Genomic DNA, 15,112 nt, shown 5'->3' on the forward strand with positions numbered 1-15,112 from the left:
GTGGACGTATTTGCGCTCTGTTCACTTTCACTTTGTGCCAGTTGGGGCATTCTGAAATCTCTCTCCCACCACGTTTGAAGCTTAAGGAGGACTGAGACTGTGCCTTCCCCATTCCAACTAGTGACCAGATGGCTCCTTTGTGAAATCAACCTTTTAGTTTGAGAATCTAAGGTCAAGTTCTTGCCTGGATAGAAACTCCATGATGGCAGGGATCTTGCATATCATGTTAATAATTTTACTTCCAAAATGAAGTACATAGAAGGACTCCATAAATGTTTATTGAGTGGATAAAGGAACGACAGGGAATGAGACCTCCCAAAGGCATAAACAATTTCATAGTTCTTTAGTGTTTCCACACACCCACCTGTACAGTGTTTTGGTGAGTTCAGCATGAACAGCTTGCCTCCTAAACTAGGTGCCTGGTTCTTTAGTTCCCCTTAGGTGAAGCCCTTCCATAGAAAAATCAGAGAGTTCAGACCCAGAGGGTTTGCATGCTTCTCTCCCAGTGTCCAAATCAATCAGCTCCCAGGAAGGATTAGAGGCAGGCAACCCTGGCTGCTGAAGAGTTGAATTGTATAGGCCTTTTTCTTTCAGTGTGTGCTCCTGTGTTGAGGATTAAACAAAATATGGTACCAAAAGGAAAAAAAATTTCTAAACATGACATTTTATTAATATTGAAGATTTATCACACAGAAAGAGAGAAAAAAAATCAATTAGGCCAGTTATATCAAAGTAAAATTAATTATTTGCCTAATGCACTTGAAACACAGTAACACTCGGGTACACTTTGCATGCCACAGTAACTTGCTGTCCCTGAAGCTTTTCTTGTAACATGATTAATGTTTAAACACAGAAAAAAGTTAATCATACACAGCCTACGGATCTAAGAAGTCTGATTCATTCCTTCGAGAAACTGATGAAACATATAGAATGACCCCCAAAAGTGCAAATATACAAAACCTTTCCTTCTGATGTTCATCTGTGGACCTTTAGGAGTCCATGAGTTCCAAACTAAAAACCTTAAAAGACTTGGACTTGGGCCTAATTTTGGCACTTGCTGGCTGTATAACTTTGGACAGGTCAACCTCTCTGTACCTCAGTTTCCTCATCTGGGGAAATACAGGTGATAATTCTTGCCTTGCTCTCCTGGGTGAAAAATGTGACGGGACTAAGAAGTACAAATTGATAGTTACAAAATAGTCACAAGGATGTCAAGTATAGCATGGGAAATATGGTCAATAATATTATAATAAATATGTAGATAGTGTCAGGTGGGTACCAGACTGACTAATCAGGGGATCCCTTCATAAATTACATAAATGTCTAACCATTATGCTGTACATCTGAAACTTATAAAATATTGAATGTCAACTGTAGTCGAAAAATAAAAATTTTTTTCAAAATTCTGTCTACATATGTGAGGGATGATTAAAATATAGGGAGGGGCATTCATCTAGAAATGAAGAGTTGCCTTTTTTCTCTACCTATTTACCTAAGAGCAGGTTACAGCACGCTCAGCGATGGAAGTCACAATGGAAGTCACGGAAACAACAAAAAGGATCTGAAGCCAGAAGGGAGCTGCTCGCCTGGTCTTTCCGTTGTGTTTGTTCAGCCTAGTCCTGCCTGTAGAAGTGTCTTCTCAGGGCTGTGGGCGTCCATAGGAAGAAGCAGGGGTGAATGTTTTCTGGCTCCCGTAGATCTACAGCCCCACAGTGACTGGCAAAGCCAAGTGATGCTGAGTTAGGGAATGAGCACTAGGCTTAGGGTGACCAAGTGTCCCGGGTGGACCGGGATGGAGGAGTTTCCTAGGACATAGGACTTTCAGTACTAAAGATGGAAGAGTCCTGGGCAAACAGAGACAAGTTGGTCACTTCAAGTCGGACTGAGAAAGACGATCTGGGTTTTAGTCCTGGCTCTGCCGCTTTAGTTGTGTAACCTTGGGCAAGTCTCATAAGGCTATCTTCTATTAGCCTCGGTTTTCTCATCTAGAACGTGGGGCAAAAGAAAATGAGATGGTATGATATAGAGAACATCTTCTAGTTGAAGGGGGAAATTCAATAAATATTCTTTAACCTGAGAATATTCTTTAACTTGAGGCTGGCAGAGAAGCATCAGGAACACAACTCACTGAGAAGAGACTGTGCTTCCCTCTTCTCCCTCAATCCTCCTCACATTCACGAATACCATCTGTCCATCATTTCATACTCTCCAAACACTTTCACACATGGTATTGCTTTATACTCAAAATTCCACCTAAATAGGGAAGATGTTCTTATCTCCTTTTTCCAGATGGGAAACTGAGACTCGATGATTAGAGAATCATCATGCCGCCAGGAAGGGCTAAAACTCTAACCTAAGCACCTTAGCTCTTAGTCCAGGCCTCTTCCACCAAGACCACTCTCCTTCCCTCCCCCGTGGGGCAGCTGCTAGAGCTCCTTCAACATGGGGGCCCAGGCTTCCGGAGATATCAAGTGGCAGTGACAGAGCGAGGACCAGGGGAACACATCCCACCCTCAGCACATGTACTCGTGATCATTTCTCAGCACCACGAGATTCAGAGCTGAGCATATTCTTTCCCTCTCCTTTTAGAGCTCTAACCACTTCATTCGGATGCTTCTTTTTATAAAAACATTTTTATTTAAGTATACTTAATATGCAATATTTATTAGTTAGTTTCAGGTGTACAATACAGTGATCTGACATTTTTATGCCTTACAATGTGATCTCCCCACTAATTCTAGCCATCATCTGTCATCATGTAAACTTAGCACAATATCATTGACTATATTCTCCTTCGCCTTTGTCCCCCATCCCCCACCCTCTCCCCTCTGGCAGCCATCCCTTCGGTCTCTGTTTCCATGAGTCTGTTTTTATTTTGTTTTGTTTGTTCACTTTTATGTTTTTTTAGACTCTATGTATCAGTGAAACCATGCAATGTTTGTCCTTCTCTATCTGGTTTATTTCACTTAGCGCAATACCCTCTAGGTCTATCCGTGTTGTCACAAATGGCCAGATTTCATTCTTTTTTATTATTGCTATGTAATATTCCATAGTGTGTGTGTGTGTGTGTGTGTGTATCACATCTTATTTATCCGTTCATTTATTGATGAACACCTAGGTTGCTCCCATATCTTGGCTTTTGTAAATAATGCTGCAATAAAAATGGGGGTGCACATATCTTTTCAAATTAGTGTTTTTCTTTTCTTTGGATAAACACCCAGAAGTAGAATTGCTGGGTTGGATCCTTCTTAAGTGAAGAAAAGCAGGAGCTTCATCCCCACGACTCGTGCTTTGAGAATTCCCTTTTAGGAAGCAGCCTGTGAGAACTTCAGGGCCCTGGGGGGCGGAGAAGGGGGTGATAAGAAGAGCTGAAGCGCAGACCACGCCCTCCATTCTTGTCCCTTGTCCTTCAGTTACATCTTCTTCCTTCCGGACAATGTATAGTGTTGTGTCTGTTTATTAATGCTTTCTCTTTTTTAACCATTGGAAAAGTAATCCTTTTTTTTTTTGTATAGAAAAATTATGGAGACTACAGAAAAATAGAAGGTAAGAAAAATGGTCACTCATAGTCGTTCTATCCAGGAATAACCTTGGTGTCTTTTTTAACTCAGGATCACCTAAAGAAAAATGTTTAGAGGGTACACACAGTGACTTATAATCCTAGGCCCTAAACCCCACAAGGGTATTAATTCAAGCCCACTTTCGTCACATGTATTCAGTCAGCAAACACTCAACTAGGTGGTGCTGTGCTAGATTCTGGGGATATAGTGTTGGGCAACACAAGCAGTCTTGGTCCCCGACAGGCCTCACAGCAGTAGAGGAGACACCATTAACCAGTGGCTGTCCTCACATCACATCAAGATCTGGCCTCTGTGCTAACACTTCTACCACATTCTTTTATTTCATCTTTACAACTCTGTGAGGAAGTATTATTTTCAGCCACAGTACACAGATTGAGGGAACTTAGGTAAAAAGAGCTTAAATACTTTGACAAAACCGCAGCACTAATAAGGGAGGAACTGAGTCTGGACCCCCAGAGTCTGACTCTGAAGTGGGGTGAGGGTTATGACAGTGCTGCCCTCAGGAGCCTGTGTAGGATGACTTCACCTGGTCCACGGGTCAGGGAAGACCTCCCAAAGAAAGTGAGGTTTAACTAGAAACATGAAAGGAGTACTGGAAAAAATCTGAATTTTCTTCCCCTAGACCAGCAACTACACTCCAGCATCCGCCCCAGGATTCTTGATGATGTTTTCCCCCAGCTGTAGTTCTTCAAGGCCTTACATCTGCCGCCCTCACATGTCTTGCTCTTCAGCCCTTCTGTCCGGGGGTGTTTCCCATTAACCCTTCTCAGTTCTCGTTTCACTCAAGCCTGGGACCCTGCCTTGTCTCCATCTCTCAGGGACATCTTGGAAATTCCCCCTCCCCCTTTGCCCCTCAAACTTTCAAGCTTAGTGCAGAACCCTGCTTTTCCCAGAACCAAATATCAATCACAGTTCAAGCTAAAAATGATTAAGTTCTCCCAAATTCCAGGTGGGGTAGGGCCAGAACATGATGAGGAGAAATCTGGGACTTTTCAGCTCCAGGCCACCTCAGAAAGGCAGGGCAAGAGCAAGGCCTGAGGGAACTTGAGGAACCTCCAAATTAAGATGCAAACCAAGCCTCTACCCAAATAGGATTAGCTTTTGTTCTAGTGGGTGTAATTTCCCTCCAGCTTTCCTTCAAATGACCCCAGGTTCGAAGGGAATAGGGAAGGTGGATGCTGATCCCAGGGTGGCAGATACCAGAGAAGTCTGTCACTGACTCGCTTCTGCCTCTCCTTAGCTCTGCCAGGCCTGGGAAAGCTCAGAAACACCTGGCAGGTAGCAATACCTGCATCCACCTGCTGCAGTGGAAGCCAATAGGAGAGAAGCTGATGGTGCTGCAGCAGGAAATAAGCTTTGTCAGAAGACACACCCAGACTCTGTTAGCCAGGAGCACACTTCCTCTTCCAGAGGATTCCTCTTTCGGGAATTCTAACTTCAGGGAACTCCCAGAGCCGGAGGAAGGGGAGTAGCATCTGGGAGGGTGCCAAGGTTGTTCAATGTCCCATTCAATGGAAAAGCCTAGTGCGAAAGTAAAAATAATTTTTGATGAGGGCAGCTTTACCTCTGAAAACTGCAGAAGTCATCATTATCAAAGTACTAACAGCAGCAGCAAACATTTATAGCGTGCTCACTATGTGTAAGGCACTGTCTAAAATGCTTTATATACTTGAACTCATCTGATCTTGGGTCCAAGAGAAACTGCTTCACTGTGGCCCTTTACAGGTGCTGGGTCCTGCTTCTAATCTGGTATTTTGGTAGCATCATTTTAACTTACAAAATCTGTTTTATCATCACATCTATCATTGATTCAACATTACTGAGCATCTACTATATACCCCACACTGGGAATACAAAAACACAACAGTCCCTTCCTTAAAGAGCTAAGAATCTAGTGAGAAAGAGAGGCAAATAAGAAGGACAAACTATTACAGAGTGATAAGTGCTTTGAAGAAGAGAAATATGCAAGCTGTGGGGACACAGAGGAGAGGTAATTAATGCAAACTAAAGTTTGCAGGGCTTAAAGAGCTAAGAATCTAGTGAGAAAGAGTGGCAAATAAAAAGGACAAACTATTACAGAGTGATGAGTGATAAGTGAAGAAGAGAAATATGCAAGCTGTGGGGACACAAAGGAGAGGTAATTAATGCAAACTAAAGTTTGCAGGGATAAGGGATATCAGAGAAGGCTTCCAATTGGAGGTGACCTCTTGACTGAGTCTTCAAGGCTGCATAGGAGTCAAGGATAGGGAAGGAAAAGCATGCTAGTTGGAGGCCTGGAGATGGCTGAGATGGCAAGACCTGGGAAACACATGTTGCTTAACGCAGGTAGAGTTTGGAAGCGGGGTGCAGGGGAGGGCGGCAGGAAAGTATGAAGCAAGATCATGAGATCCTCAGAGTTTGTGTCAGAGGAGCTTCACAGCGCCAGGCCCCAGCTGTCCTTCAAGCTACCCCAGATGATGTCATGTAGGATAAAGGCAAACTGTTCTTTCTAGGTCGAACCCAAATTTCAAATTCATGAGTGATTAAATGATTGTAATTGTTTGAAGCCACTGTTTTGAGATGGTTTGTTTTTGATAACAGTTAATCAAAACCACCACTTTAAACATGGGGGCAGCTGAGGAGGAAGAGGAAGGCTAAGTGGAAAATAAGCATCAATGGTGGGTGCCAATACCGTGATCTTCCCACACCCCACGTTTGGTTAGAAGTATACATTGCTTGGCTAACATCTAGAAGCTAATTATATCAGCGAATTACTATCACTATATGATTCTAGATGGTGCTAAAGGGCCTTTATGCTCCAAATACAGTGCACATTTCCAGAATCTGAATATAAGGAGAGGAATGGGGTAGGATACTAGTAACGCAAAGGGTACAGACTAATAAAGTAATATCAACCTAAAGCAGGGGTTTCTAATACCTGGCCATAGACCTCCACCCTTTCCCGTGTCCTATCAATTATTTTAATCAATCACCTGGTTGAATAAAGTTTAGGATGCCACGTTCATCAAACTTGTTAAAGACATGGAACTTGGAAGGCTCATGGGTATGTGGAATGACAGAAGGAATATCCTAAAATATTTTGACAACGTGGAACAATAAGCTTAATCCAACAAGATAAAATTTAGGAGGGATAAATATAAGACTTAATGTTCAAAAAAAAATTTACAAATATAGAAGGAAAACGACGTAGTCTAGCTACAGGATAAATGAGAATCACCTAAAAGTCCAGGTCTTGAGCTTAGATAGATGTAAGTTTACATTTTAGATACACCACTTAGTAACTGTGAGATTTGGAAAATTATTTAAAACTCTCTGAGCCTAGCCTTTCCTTGTAAGAGTTAGCGATAATTCATTTAACGGGTAGTTTCTGGCACAAACTAATGGCTCAATAAATGGCCAGCAAAAGATCTAAGTTGCTTGTAAAGGTATTGCCGAAACTATGGCAACCTCCAATTCTCTAGGAAAGAGCTGTCCAAGAGAACTTTCTCTGATGGCAGAAATGTTCTATCATCTGTACCGTCCTATTCGGTGGCCACTAACCACATATGGCTATCGAGCTCTTGCAAATGCTGCGACTGAAGAACTGAATTTTTAATTGTAATTGTAAATAATTTAAATTTGAATGACCACATGTGACTAGTGGTGACCATATTGGACAACCCAAGTTTAGATTGTATTTTTAAAAATGCTAAACTCTAAATCTAATTAGGATCTGGAGCAAAGGGACAATTTTCACTTGTTTTCTTTGTAAACTTCTGATTTGGTTGACTTTTTATTATAACTAAAGTGTTTAATATGAAAAGATTTCACATATAAACCCATCAATTCTGTCAACATTATAAACATATCTGACGTTCCCAATGGTTTTCTCCTGCTCCACTGTAACCCTTCTCTCCTGTCCCTCTCCCTCATGTCCCTCCTCCCACATATGCTTTGGAAATATTTTCTCCCATTCCGTGGCTTGTCTTTACATTCTCTTAGCAGTTCCTTCCGAAGAGCAGAAGTTTTTAATTTTGGTGAAGTCTAATTCATCAACTTGTTCTTTTATGGATTGTACTTTTGGTGTCATATCTGTGGAATCTTTGCTCCAAGTCACAAAAGATTTTTCCCTATGTTTTCTTTTAGAAGTTGTATAATTTTAAATTGTACATTTAAGTCTATGATTCATTTTTGTATATGGTGTATGGTAAGGATCAAAGTTCACTTTTTAAAAAGGATATCCAATTTTTACAGCACAATTTGCTGAAAAAGACTATCTTTTCTTCACTGAATGCCTTTACATTTTTAGCAATTATCCAAATGTCTGTAGGTCTATTTCTGGACTCCCTGTCATGTTTCACTGACTTATTTATCTTTACACACTGTCTTGATTACTATAGCTTTGTAATATGTCTTGAAATCAGGAAGTGTTAACCCGGAAAATTTATTCTTTTTCGAAGTTGTTTTGGCCATTATTAGCCCTTTTAATTTCTATGAATTTTAAAATAAGCTTTTCTATTTCTACAAAAAGTGTCTTTTGGTATGATTGGTATTTGTTGAATCTATTATCAATTTTGGGGTAATTGCTATATTAACAACACTGAGTCTTCTGACCCATGAACAAGGTATATTTCTTCACATATTTAGGTTTTGTTTAATTTCTCTCAGCAACGTTTTATAGTTTTTACTGCACCGTTTTTCATATATTTTATCAAACTTAAACATGTATTTCACATTTTTATTATAATTGTAAATAATTTAAATATCGTAAATAGTATTTGCTCAATTTCAGTTTCTGATTGCTCGTTGCTAGTATATAGAAACACAATTAATCTTCGTATATTTAGAAATACAATCAATTTATTGTGTATTTATCTGGTATTTTGCAACCTTGCTTGACACACTTACTAGTTCATAGCCTTTTTGTAGATTCCCTAAAATTTTCTATGTAGACTATGAATAAAGACAGCTTTATTTCTTCCTTTACAATCTGGATGCGTTTTATTTCATTTATTTATTTAAAAAAAACTTTTTTTGCATTATTGCAGCTAATGCTGCAATCTAAAATCTCAAACACAATGTTAAACACAAGTAGTAAGAGTGAATATCCTTGTATTATTTTCGATATTAGGGAAAAAGTATTCAGTCTTTCTTTGTTAAGTATGACGTTAGCTATAGGTTTTCCATAGATGCCCTTTAGCAGATTGAGGAAATTATTTTCTATTACAGGCATTAGGTGCTATAAACGTCCCCCTAAGTATTACTTTAGTAGCATTCCACAAATTCTGACATGTGGTGATTTTGTATTCATTTGGTTGGAAATATTTTCTAATGTCTCTTTTGATTTCTTCTTTGATCCGAGGGTTATTTAGAAGTGTATTATTTAATTTCCAAATACTTGGGGGGTTTCCAAATAACTTTCTCCTACTGATATCTTATTTAACTCCATTGTGATAAGAAAACGCGCACGCGCACGTGTGTGCGTGTGCGTGCGCGTGCGTGTGCGTGTGTATGAAATCTCCGTTTTACTTTTGACTGGTGTCAGTATAGCATATCTTTTGGCATTTTTTTGCATTCTTTTATTTTTAACTTATTTTTGTCTTTCAAGTGTATTTCTTATAGACAGCATATAGTTAGGTCTTATTTTTTTTAATCCAATCTGATAAACTCTGCTTTTTAATTGGGGCATTTAGGCCGTTTGCATTTGATGCGATTATTGGCATGATTAGCTTTAAGTCTACCCTTTGGCTATTTGTTTTCTATTTGTACCATCTGTTTTTTAATACTCTCCTCTTTTTCTGCCTTCTTTTGAATTCATTGAATTTGTTATTGTCATTATTATTATTATTATTATTATTCTATTTTATCTGTGTATTTGTCTTATTACACATAACTCTTTGTCTTTTTATTTCAGTGGTTGCCTTAGGGTCTAGTATACATCTTTAACTTATTACAGTCTACTTTCAAATTATATTATATTATTTCATATAAAGTGTAAAAGCTTACAGTAGTGTACTTCCATTTCTTCCCTCCCAGGCTTTATGCTGCTGTTACCATATTTTACCTAGACGTATGTTATCGCCTTCAAAATACATTACTGCTGTTTTTTAAAGTCATTTATTGTTTAAAGAGATTCTTTTTTAAAAAAAAATCCAATACATTTACTTATATAATGCCATTTCCAGTGTTCTTTAATCCTTTGTGCACATTCAGATTTCTATCTGGTATTATTTTTCTTCTTCCAAAGAACTTTCTTTAACATGTTACATAGTGTGGGTCTGCTGGCAATGAATTCCTTCAACTTTTGCACATCTGAAAAAGTCTTTTTTACCTTGTTTTTTGAAAAATATTTTTACTGCATATAAAATGCTCGACTGAGAGATTCTTTTCTTTCAGTAATTTAAAAATAGTATTCCGCTGTCTTCTCACTCGCTTTGTTTCCAATGAGAAAATCCGCACTCAGCTTTAACTTTGTCCCTTTGCTCATGGGTCTTTTTTATCTGGCTGCTTCTAAGCCATGTTTGATTATATTTTGCATTGGTGTTTTCTTGCTAAGACTATGTATTACATAGGATTATGCTACTCCCATTTGGCTGATTCTCATCCCAAAATCATGTTGATAATAGGTAGAATTGACCTAACCGAGAAAGCCACATATTTATAACAATAAAGAAAAGGATACAGGCATCCCCTATTTTCCAAAAGTTTGTGTTCTTATATTTGTACCCGTTTTTGCTAATTAAAAGAAAGCCAAAGAGGATGTTCACTTTTATGAAAAGACTGTTAAGTATGATATAGGTCTTTCACAAAAGCATTTCAGTAAGCAGGACATGCACTTCACTTTACGCCATTTCAGCTTACAAAAGGTTTCACAGGAATATTTTACTTTCAGATAGCGAGGAAACCGCTACTTTAACTCAGGATCAAAAGGACTTGTGTGACTAAACCCACACAATGGAAAGAGAACTCCATCCACTTTACCAGTTCACTTTGTCAGCAAGTTCACATTTTTATTCTTGAAAAGTTCACGTTTTTATTCTTGAAAATGTGAACTTTGTCACATTTTCAAGAATAAAATTTTGATTGCTTCTTTTCACATTTCCTCTGTGGCAGTTTTAAAAGATAGTCTCCAAAATTCTTTGACATTCTTCACACTGAGAAGTGAGATCTATGTCTTCTGCCCTTGAATCTGGATTTTGGGACCACTTGACTAATGGGATGCAGCAGAAGCAACACCTTGCCAGTTTCTGGGCCCAGACTTTAAGACACTGTCAGTTTCTATATTTTCTCTCTTAGGTCTCTTGTTCTTTGATCCCAGCCACCATGCCATAAGGTTCCTGGAGGCAGGCCCATATGGTGAGGAGGCTCACATTCCACTGCCATGGCTGAGCTCCCGGAGAGCCAGCCCTAGCCATAGAGTGACACATTTTGAAAGTGGATCTGCCAGCCCCAGTCTAGCTGTTTCAGCTAACATTGTATGGAACAAAAATGATCTGTCTACCATGAGCCTTACCCAAACTGCAGATCTGTGAGCAAAATGAATGGTTGCTGTTGTTTTATGCTTCTATGTTTTAGATGATTTTTTACATAGGAATAGACAAACAGAACATCCTCCCTAAAGAATTAGACCCTAAACCAATATCTCAAACAAGTAGCTTCTGCTTGGATCCACTGTGGTTTCTTCTCTTCCAACTTTTAATCTTTCATATGACACAGGTGTTTTTTTTCTTCCAACAAGGATAAACTTATCCTTCTGGAGGGCTCATAGTTATTTGTAAAAAGCACTGTTCTTCAGATCTGTATATGTTCAAGGTATATTCTAATCATATCTTTATTAACTGGTTTCTTCTGAAACTCTGATTCTCTCCATTATGCTCTAAAGAATGCTGCTTACCTGCTGTCTGTGTTAATCATTGTCTCTTGCTAGTCTTCTAATCCAGTCTACTTTGGTATCTGTTTTCTCTGCCTAACTGATGCAACCTAAACTAAACTCACATTTAGTATGGGAATGTTTATTAAAAACTTCCACCAATTATGCCTCACTGAATCAGTTAGAGTTCAATCAGGAGATCAAAAACCCCACCAGTTATTTGACTAGAGAGAGTTTAATATATGTTAATATATGTTAAAAGATCCTAACTAGGTAACTGTATCAGTCAGGGATCTCCAGAAAACAGAACCAAATCTCTTAATATATATAAATAGATTTATTTCAAAGAATTGACTTACACAGTTGCGGGGGCTAGCAAGTCTGAAATCTGCTGGGCAAGGCAGCAGGCTGGAAATTTTCAAGTAACAGCTAATGTTGCAGTCTTGAGGCACCATTTCTTCTTCTTCCAGGAATGCTCAGGTTTGCTCTTAAGGTCTTTGAACTGATCGGATGAGGACCACTCAGATATATATAAAATAAGCAAGTAACTGATTAGGAGGCCATAATTGATATATATAACTTCCTTCTTTCACTATTCATTTCATATTTCCTTTGCTTTCATCCAATAATCAAATGGCTGGGGATTTTTTTATATGGTATGGTAATCCACCTTGCCTGAAGGGTCTGAATCATCACTGGTTATAGCTTTGGAGGGGGCTAGAAAAATTATCATCTTCTATTATTTTACTGTTGGACATGAAAATACTAAAAGCCATTCCAGAGAATACCCTGGGTTTCAGATACAGTCCTCCTTGCCCCCAATGAATAGCAGTAATCCGATTATCCTTTGGTAATCAATATCAATTACCCTCTTCTTTGCCTGTTGGTTCAGTAGCAAAAGGAGCCCAAAAGGGCCAGGTGGCAATTTCATCTTCCAAATTAAGGCGATATTGTTGTTTGTCCTGGTAGAAGTATTTGTGTGTGTGTGTGTGTGTGTGTGTGTGTGTGTGTGTGTGTGTGTGTGTGTGGATGAGGGGTAGAGGGGTGGCAGCCAGGAATCAAGACTTCAAACTAGCAGTGCTCAAAGTTACAGTGATTGAAAGCAAAAAACCTGTGGGTGGACTGTGAGCTTTAATAGTGAGAGAAGCCAGTCTACTTCCACCTCTGATTCCCAAGCCCACATAGTTTGGCCATGGGAAACCTGAAACTGTATATTTATCCATTATTCAAACTATAATCATGTCCTTGGAGGAAGAACTTCTGTCTTTTCAGGGTATAATCTCCCAAATGGTACCATACCTTCAATAAGCTAGCTTCTTAATCTTTCTATTAGGCCAGCTGTTTCTAGATGATGGGGTATGTGTTTGTGCCAGTTAATTCCATTGCTGCACTTACTTGAAATGACTTTCTTGATCGAAAGCACTATTGTGTGCAGTACACCATATTTTGTAATCACAGGTGGTGCTGGCAGAAGATTCTTGGGGAGAAAAACAAATATGTCCTGCTCAGAATACATGTCTCCTCCAGTGAGGAAGATCTTTTGCTCCCCTCCATGATGGAAGGAGTTCAATGTAATCAACTTGCCCGTAAGGGCTGACTGAGCCCCTTAGGGAATGGTATCATATCAGGAGCTTAGTTCATTTGGCAAGTGAAACATTCAGCAGCATTGATTTAAAAAAAAAAAAAAAAGGCTTGATAAGGGCAAGTTCATGATGTTGGGCCCACACATAGCCCCCATTCCTACTATTGCTACCACTTTATATGCAGGTTCATTAAGCAAACACTGGAATAGCTGGGGAAAGAGGCTAACTGAAAGCCACAGGATGGGTCATTTTGTCCCCCTCGAATCAAGGAATTCTACATCTGGAACCTGTTCAGGTCTGTAAATTGGATGAGAGGCCACTCAAGTCAGGTTTTTGGCTACTGGACTTTTTATATAGATCAAACAACATTTTAGTAGGCTGTCAATCTTTTTTGTTCCTAGGTACACCATGCTCAATTAGTTCACTAAATATCTTTAGGTGCGTTTTATTTTTATTTTCTCACTACAATTGACATGCCATATTATATTAGTTTCAGTTGTACAACATAATGATTAGACATCTATATATTTTAAGACCTCTAGATTTTGGTTTGATTGTCACTAGTCCCTGTTATCTCTTATAGTAAATGTGATCTCCTTGTCTCTGGCAGTTAAGTTTTGTCATTTGGCTTCTGCTGTAAGGAAATGCCATCAAGCCCATTGAAATCAGGGACCAAATGGAGGCATCTTTCACCACTATAACATCCACCAGTGAATTTTTCAGAGATGCAAGTGTGACCACCAACAATGTATTTCTCAATGTCTTAATGAGGTGTCCTCTGGTCCCTTTGGTTGATATATTTGGGGGGTAGGTGTGCAGATCTCTTGTGATAGTCATTTCATCATTCCTTTCTCCCTAAGTCTTTAATGCCTTTCTCTACATCATGTTGAAGAAGTTTTAGCATCTCTGCCTTATTAAACATATGCCACCATTGAGTCCCAGGTTTGGTCGGCCAACCAAGAAACTTTTAGAGCCACTTTCAGTTGTAGGATTTAACACATTAAACCCAGAATATCTAACATGTGCACCCAATAAATGTGATCTGATACAGTGCTATAGTCTATCATCCTTGGTCTAGCACCATTAGAATATACTCCTACATATATTCCCTAGGTTTCTGCCAATACATATTACAAAATCTTGCACTTATTTTAGCATACAAGCTATTTCCTCCTGAGTCAGATTTTGTATATGTTTCCCCTAGAGAAAGCTGTGATCTGGCCCTAATTATGAGTCTAATGGCAATAAAGAATGGTTGAGACGGGTCTGGAGAAGAATGGGCATCCCCTTAAAGGCAACTGCCCCACGGTGAAGTTGCTGTAAGGTTTTCAAAAACATCGATGGGATGGATAATTCCATATCTGGCAATTGCTGAGTCGCAACATGCCATCCACTATTTAATCTGAGGAAATTCCCATCAGCCTCTTTAGAAATGAAGGAAAGTATTTTGCAAGTGATTTAATGAAAATATATCCTTCTCACTGCCTCCAGCACACTCCCACAGCTACCATATTTCTTGTCTGAAGCAGTTCTCATCTGAACTGCCCGGCCTGCTATGGCGCCATCTAGTGGTGGTTGCTCTTTGAATCTTATTTTCTCAAATGCTACTTTTAAAGTCTCTACCAGAGCTGAGGACTGGACTGAGAATTGTTTTGCTCAGCTGGCCAGCAGTCTTTCTTTGAGGCTGAGTAAAGTGAGGACCTGGAAGGAAAAGCCAGTAGAGGTCAGACTCACAGACGGCATTTCCAGAAACTCACACCCACCAACCACCCACACCATTCGAGACCCAGTATAACTGATGTTACAGATTACAAAGCCTATTACATGTGGAGATCACACATAGGGATGTGGGATCTTTAATTACTATCCCCTCTTTTCAGTGAGAGTGGCCTGAAAATATTGAACTAGTCGAGGTTACATAGATATGAAATGGTAGAGACAGGTAGGCCAACCCAGATCTTCTGCCTAAGAATGCTACATTTGCCTCTCTTCACTGTTCCTTAAGGTGCTCCCTCTTCAGATAGCAACTCTCATGGGAGCCACCTCAAGGGACACCATTATCGGCATACAGATTGTCTTCCTGGACTAGAGAGCAGCTT

Source organism: Pteropus alecto, unplaced genomic scaffold (genome assembly GCF_000325575.1).
Source record: "Pteropus alecto unplaced genomic scaffold, ASM32557v1 scaffold359, whole genome shotgun sequence".
Classification (NCBI taxonomy): domain Eukaryota; kingdom Metazoa; phylum Chordata; class Mammalia; order Chiroptera; family Pteropodidae; genus Pteropus; species Pteropus alecto.